The sequence below is a fragment of the Pseudophryne corroboree genome, chromosome 9, assembly GCF_028390025.1.
Source record: "Pseudophryne corroboree isolate aPseCor3 chromosome 9, aPseCor3.hap2, whole genome shotgun sequence".
NCBI lineage: Eukaryota > Metazoa > Chordata > Amphibia > Anura > Myobatrachidae > Pseudophryne > Pseudophryne corroboree.
Genome location: NC_086452.1, coordinates 408,606,077 through 408,613,903, shown reverse-complemented (window position 1 = coordinate 408,613,903; position 7,827 = coordinate 408,606,077).

Sequence of the window (7,827 nt, the reverse complement as noted above, 5' to 3'; positions counted from 1 at the left end):
CCACAGAGGCTTGGCTAATCATTGGAGAGTATATGCTTTGGCCCCTTGATACATATATATAGTAAATACTGCTAGTGCATGCATGATAATGTACCAGATTAATAACAGCAAAGCACTGTAGAGAACACACCATATTCTTGAGCAGTATAAGGTAACTGTGACAGGACGATACTGTACGGAAGCACTCGCAGCTTCTGCGTCCCGTTGACTGCGCACAGAATGGAAGGTCAAGCCGCACGAGGCCTGACCACATAGGGGATTCCCGCTTACCGTCAGTAACCGCCTGTTACTGACTCCACCCACTGCGCTGTGGGCGGGTTCTCGCTGCCACCACCAAACTCCTAACCTGCCGTGGCGTTTGGAACCACGGTTCTGCTCTGTATGTGCCGACGCACTGCCTTACCACAGCTGTGTGGTGCTGACGAATCCCCACTAGCCACTTGCTAGGCCTCTACCGGTAGCTGGCGGAAGGCGGAGCTTGGAGACGTCAGGTGCTTCCCTGGACAGCCGGAGGACGGGGCTAGGTTTGGCCTAACCCTGTTGGTCACAAGGATGAAGCAGTCTTCTTGAGGCAAAGGTGTTTATTGCTCAAATAACCTTTAAAAAGGCTCCTCCCTATTGCTAGGGGCAACAGCATACAATTAAGATGTTTCAGCAGAAGAAGATGTTACAATACCCAATCCTATGGGCCAACTGCCCTCCTTTTATCCCTCTCCAAGACCCCTTACCACAGGGGGTAAGCCCGCCCTGTGGTGTACAACCAATCAATGTTTACCCATGAGCTGTGCATGCTCTGGTCTCATGCACACACAACATTGTTCCCTATGGACAGTGGGGAGTGGTCGGTCTCCTTTGTCTCTCCCATCTGGGAGAGCAGGCTACTCCCACGGTGCCATTCAGTCTGGCTGGGGGGAGGTTTTCCCTCCTAAACTGACTTCCAGAAACCTGCCCGGGACCCCTTCTCACTGCCTGCAGCCTGGATTTGGGCTCCAGAGCTGGGCAGCCTGGCTCCCCGGTCCAGGTCTCTGGTCCACTACGGCTGATCTCCATGGAGCTCCAAGAAACCACTCAGCTTGTTTTATAGCTAAGCTGCTTCTCTTTCTCCCTGTCCCCATTGGAACTGTGAGGCTGGATGGGAAAGCATTCCGTTTTTAGGGAAAAGGTCTGGGAGAATCCATCAGCCTGCACAGCTATGGATTCCCCCCTCCTGGGACACCCAATCAAGTAAGTGCATTTTATCTTTAAATACATTACATTTTAAAATCACACTGTACATTTCCCCTTTTAAATATACACTGAGCCTGTGCCCTGCACAGACTCTACATACTCAGGCACTGCAGTGCCTTCCCTAGCCCTGCAGCCTGGCTGCTAGGGCTCTCTGTGTGCTGGAGGTATGGGGCTGGCTTCCCCCATCCTCCAGCCTGCCTTCCTGCCTCTGGGGTTCCAGGGAGCTGGCTCTCCCTGTCCCCCCAGGGTGGCACTAACCAGTGGCCTCGCCGCACGCAGCGGCGCACCCCCCTGTACCTAAGCCCGGCGGCCCGGGACACTTGTCCCGGCCGCCGTGACTCTGGCTTTGTTGTGGTGCTGGGGCGCCGGGAGCGTAGCTCCCGGACCCCAGCGCTCATCAGCCTGCTCGCCCGCCTAATGTGCCCACGCCGCTAGGGAGCCGGCTAGCCCGGTCCCCCCCTGAGCGGCGCCTGTCTTGTGGCCTCGCTGCAGCGTCCGGCGGGGAGCCGGGCTGCAGCGCACCCCCCTCGCCGACTAGCAGCCCGGGACGTCCGTCCCGGCTGCTGCGGCTGGCCACCCATGCTGGGCTGAGGCGCTGGGAGCAGAGCTCCCGGCCCCCAGCGGCGGCTCTCACATAGAGCACTGCAGCGGGAGCCGAGCTCCCAGCCGCAGCGCTCACCCTTCTCCCCGGCGCGCACACTCCAGTGCGCCCGGGGCTACACTGACCGCTGCCGGGAGCGGAGCTCCCGGACTCCGGCGGTCAGCGGCTGCCTCCTCTCCCCCGGCGCGCACACACTGCTGAGCGCGCCGGGGGGCTGTTCTCCCTGCCGTGGTCTCCGGAGGGGTCCGGGACCACGGCACATATTAAAAAATACATTTTTATACATTTTTTTCATGAATAAAACACGGCGCCTAGCGCCCACAACACATTTCAAATTTGGCGCCAAGCGCCCCTTTGTCTTTAGAATGGCGCCGGGCACTAGGGGTTAACCCCTTCAGTGCCTGGGCGGCCATTTGCCTCGTGGCTGGGGCTCTCCGGCCACACTCCTCCCCCCCCATTCAAGCGGGTCAACCAGGGACCCATGTCCCAACGATTTGGGTCCTGGTCCCGCAGTCCTTAACGAGGTTACCGGGAGTTCTTTGGGGGTTCAGGCTCCTCCTGACGTGACAGTCCATCTGCATTGCTATGAGCCTTGCCTTGCTTGTGGATAATATGGAAGTCATAAACCTGAAGAGCAAGGCTCCACCGCAACAGTCTGCCGTTTTCCCCCGTGGTGTGTTGGAGCCACCGTAATGGATTGTGGTCCGTTACCACCGTAAAATGGCGGCCATACAAATAGGGCTGAAGCTTCTTCGCAGCCCAAACAATAGCCAAACATTCCTTTTCAATGGTGGCATACCCCACCTCCCGCGGTAGCAGCTTTCTGCTCAAATAGGCCACAGGGTGCTCCTGTCCATCCGGCCCCTCCTGGCTCAGTACTGCCCCGAGTCCGTACTGTGACGCATCAGTTTGTACAACAAAGTTTTTACTATAGTCCGGCGCCATCAGTACTGGGGCTTGTACTAGAGCAGTTTTCAACGACTGGAATGCCAACTCACATGCGGTCGTCCAGTCAACTATCTTGGGGAGTTTCTTCTTAGTCAGATCAGTCAGGGGTTTGGCCACGGAACTAAAGTCAGGGACAAAACGTCTGTAGTATCCTGCGATCCCTAAGAAAGCCAGGACCTGTCTCTGGGTTGTGGGCCGGGGCCAGTCGCGGATCGCCCCCACCTTCGCTGGTTCAGGCTTCACCTTACCTCCCCCCACACGGTGCCCCAGGTACTGTACCTCTGTCATCCCCATTTGGCACTTGTCTGCCCTGATGGTCAGACCTGCCCACCGAATCCTCTCTAACACCAACCCCACATGGCCCAGGTGCTCTTCCCAGGTTCGGCTGAAGACAGCAATGTCATCCAAGTAGGCCTGGGCGAACTCTCGGAACCCCTTCAGCAGGTCATCGACCACACTCTGGAAGGTGGCTGGCGCATTCTTCATCCCGAATGGCATCGTTTTGAACTCAAACAAGCCAAAGGAGGTGATGAAGGCGGACCGTTCCTGAGCCTCGGGAGTCATTGGTATCTGCCAATACCCCTTGCTCAGATCGAACGTAGAGATGTACTTCGCCCCAGCCAGCTCGTCTAACAGTGCGTCAATGCGGGGTAGGGGATAGGCGTCGGATTTGGTTACTTCGTTCAACCGGCGGTAGTCTACGCAGAACCTGGTTGTCCGGTCCTTCTTGGGAACCAGTACAACGGAGGCGGCCCAGGGACTGTTGGAGCGCGTGATTACGCCTAGCGCTAACATCTCCTGCACCTCTTGGTAGATACTCGCCTGCGCCTCTGGTGAGACCCGATACGCGGGTTGCCGAATCGGCCTATGCTCACCAGTATCTACATGATGGGCACGTAGGGAAGTCAGGCCGGGCTTCCTGCTGAACTGGGCCTCAAAGGACAGCAGCACTGACTCCAGCTGCTCCCTCTTGTGGTTACCAAGCTCACTGCTCCAGCTAACTTCCTCTACACCACCCTCACCCTTGGCATCCGCGAGGAGGTCAGGAATGGGATCTTTTCCTGGTTCCTCCATCGGCAGGCAGCACACAGCGGCTACCGACTCCACACGCTCGTGGTATGCCTTCAACATGTTTATATGGTAGGTACGCTGCCTCCTACCATCGCTGTCAAATGACACCACGTAGGTGATGTCGCTTAGGCATTTTGCAACCGTGTACGGTCCCGCCCAGGCAGCCTGGAGCTTGTTCTGACGTGTGGGCACCAGAACCAGCACCTTCTGCCCTACTCCAAAGACCCGAGCACGCGCGCCCTGGTCATACCAAGTCTTCTGCTTGGTCTGTGCTTCCGCAAGATTCGCTTGCGCTAGTCCCATGAGATTCTCTAACCGATCTCTGAGCTTCAACACATACTCCACCACGGACTCATCCTGGTGGATCAGCTCCCCCTCCCAAGACTCCCGGAACAGGTCAAGAGGTCCACGTACTCGGCGGCCATATAGTAACTCGAAGGGCGAGAATCCGGTTGACTCCTGGGGCACTTCCCGATATGCAAACAGGAGGTGCGGCAGGTATCGCTCCCAGTCTCCTCCCTCCGAAGTCACAAATGCCCGTAGCATCTGCTTCAGAGTACCATTGAATCTCTCGCAGAGTCCGTTAGTCTGGGGATGATAGGGGGCAGTGCGGAGTTGGCGCACTCCGCACTTCGCCCTGAGACACTGGACCAGATCACTCATGAACTGTGTCCCTTGATCGGTTAGGATCTCACTGGGGAACCCTACTCTACTAAATATGCCTAGCAGAGCGTCCGCTACCTTTTCCGCAGTGATGGCGGACAGAGCCACAGCCTCTGGATACCGGGTAGCATAATCCACCACGGTGAGGATGTATCTCTTCCCCGATCTACTGGGCACAGGTAGGGGACCGACTATGTCCACGGCCACTCGTTGGAAAGGTTCCCCGACTATTGGCAAAGACCTCAGGGGAGCCCGAGCACTGGGGCGTCCAAGCCGTTGGCACACATCACAGGACACACAGTAGGTCCGGACGTCATCCGACACTCCGGGCCAAAAAAAGTTCTGCGTCAGGCGCCTCAGTGTTCGGTCCCTCCCCAGGTGTCCCGCCAAAGGAATTTCATGGGCAACTGACATCAGTTGCTCCCGAAAGCTCCTGGGAACCACCAGTTGAACTTTCTCCCGCACTGGCCTATCCCCCTCTACCTTGGCTACCCGGTACAGTAACCGTTTCCACCAGGTCACACTCCCTGCCCCCATCCCAGCAAGGCCGCGGCCAGCTTGGCGCCTCATACCTTCCAGGGATGGGTCAGAGAGCTGAGCTTCCCTAAACTCCTGCCTGCGGCCCTCACTTTCTCCTAAGTTTGGACACTCTACAGGGGGAAGATTGGGGTCAGTCAAGTTGGGGTCAGTCATGGTAGGGTCGGGGTAGTCACTCATACTCACCGCCGGAGTTGGCAGACCACTAGGGACAGGAGCGTCGCTGGGCACCCGCACAGGATTCAACAAACTGGAACCGACATCCTCTGCGTTGCTAGGGGACGTAGGCCCACCAGAGGCAAGGGGCAGATGTGCTGATCTGGCCGCTGTGGTCTTTTCCTCTGGGATGGCTGACGCTGTGGTTGGCGGTTGTTCAGCCGCTAGGGTCTTTTCCTCTGGGCTGGGCGGTGCTGGCAGAGACGATGAAGACTGTAGTCTGGCCGCTTGACTCCGGGTGATGGCGTTCGCGAAGGCAGTAACGATCCCTCCACCGAGATCATTCCCCAAGACGACATCAGTTGGGAGGCCATCCATTACGGCAACATCTCTTAGCTCTTGTCCAGCTCCCCAGTCGAGGTAGACTCTGGCCATGGGCACTTCTCGCTCTAGCCCATCGGCCACTGTAACTTTTGCAGTGCAACCCTGCAGTACGGCAGCAGGGTCGACCAGGTGGGGGCTTACAACGGTTATGGAGGCCCCAGAGTCTCTTAAGCCTTCGCCCTGCAGGGATCCCACTTGGACCGGCTGCAGGTGCCGCCACATATTTGGTGGGGGCTTCTTAGCCATACAGGTGACTCTTTCCGTGGAGTCCACCTGTTTCTTGCCACACTCCATCGGACTGACTGGAGGGGGTACAGTCTCTGGAAGCTCATCTTCCCGGGTTAAGCAAGCAATCCGGGCTCCAGCACTCGGATTTGGGGCACGAGTCTGGGGTGCTTGGGATGCAGGACAGTTCATCCTCAGATGTCCGATCTTCCCACAGCCATAGCACTTTTTGTCCAGGCGTGGCTCCGATGGCCTCTGATTACTGGCAGGGGCACTGCGGGGCGGTTGCTGGCCAAAAGCACCCGGGTTGGAAGATGCTTGCTTTGGGGGGCGATGAGCTGAAGAGGGGTGTCCCCCTGGTGGTACAGTCTTTTGGGGTTGGCTGCTGGTTGGGCGCTTCTGCCCCTGCGGCCGAATTGCCACATATTTGTCTGCTAACTGGGCAGCCATCTTTAAGCTGGGTGGCTCCCGATCTAGCACCCACTCCTTCACTTCTGGGGCGCACCTGCGGTAGAACTGCTCCCTGCAGATCAGGTCGATCAGTGCGTCCCACGTAGTGGCTTCCGAATCCTTCACCCACTTCACCACGTACTACCTCAGCTGGGTGGCGAACTGCTCATGGGTGCTGCTAGGATTCTTGGGCAAGTCTCTGAATTTCTTCCTGTAAGACTCAGGAGTGATGAAGAATCGCTGGAGGAGGGCCTTCTTGACTTCGTCGTAGTTCCCACAGTCCTCCGTCGCCACTCCTCGATAGGCCTCCAAGGCCTCTCCATGCAGAGTGGGCACAAGGTGTCTCACCCACTCTGACTTGGGTAGATCATGTAGTTTACAAGTCCTCTCAAAGACTTGCAAATGTCCATCAATGTCCCCATCACTGTCTGCAAACTTGGCAAACTGAACTCGTCCTGATCTGTGTACAACAGCTGACAACGGCTCCCGGGGTACCACGGCCTGTGATGCCCGCTCCGCATGCCACATCCGAATGACAAGCATGCGTTCTTGCTCCGTTGCCCTTTCCCCCAATTCCGCTAGCCGATCTGCTAGGGTATCCGGGTCGCCCCCCCTGGGACGTTGGGATCCTGGCCCTGCTAGGGATTGCTGGGAAATATGGCTGTTGTGAGAGAGGGCGGGGCTTGTGGATCTCACCGGTCCTGTGCGAAGGTCCACTGTTGGGTCGTCCTCTGCGATGCTGACGCCGTCAGTGTTTTCCACCTCCACCTGAGACTCCTCCCAGCTCCTGAGCGCCGCCTGCATGACGCTCCTGGACGCGTTGAAAGGGATTTCCACACCCTTCCCCTGGCATACGATCTCCAGATCCTCCTTGGACATTCCGCTGAATTCCGCCATCTTGTGCGTTCTCCTGCGCTGCAGTTACTCCTCTCCTGAGTAACTCGGCTTCTCCAATCGGGTGATGAAAAGCCACCTGGGATGATCCCACCACTATGCCACCAATTTCTGTGACAGGACGATACTGTACGGAAGCACTCGCAGCTTCTGCGTCCCGTTGACTGCGCACAGAATGGAAGGTCAAGCCGCACGAGGCCTGACCACATAGGGGATTCCCGCTTACCGTCAGTAACCGCCTGTTACTGACTCCACCCACTGCGCTGTGGGCGGGTTCTCGCTGCCACCACCAAACTCCTAACCTGCCGTGGCGTTTGGAACCACGGTTCTGCTCTGTATGTGCCGACGCACTGCCTTACCACAGCTGTGTGGTGCTGACGAATCCCCACTAGCCACTTGCTAGGCCTCTACCGGTAGCTGGCGGAAGGCGGAGCTTGGAGACGTCAGGTGCTTCCCTGGACAGCCGGAGGACGGGGCTAGGTTTGGCCTAACCCTGTTGGTCACAAGGATGAAGCAGTCTTCTTGAGGCAAAGGTGTTTATTGCTCAAATAACCTTTAAAAAGGCTCCTCCCTATTGCTAGGGGCAACAGCATACAATTAAGATGTTTCAGCAGAAGAAGATGTTACAATACCCAATCCTATGGGCCAACTGCCCTCCTTTTATCCCTCTC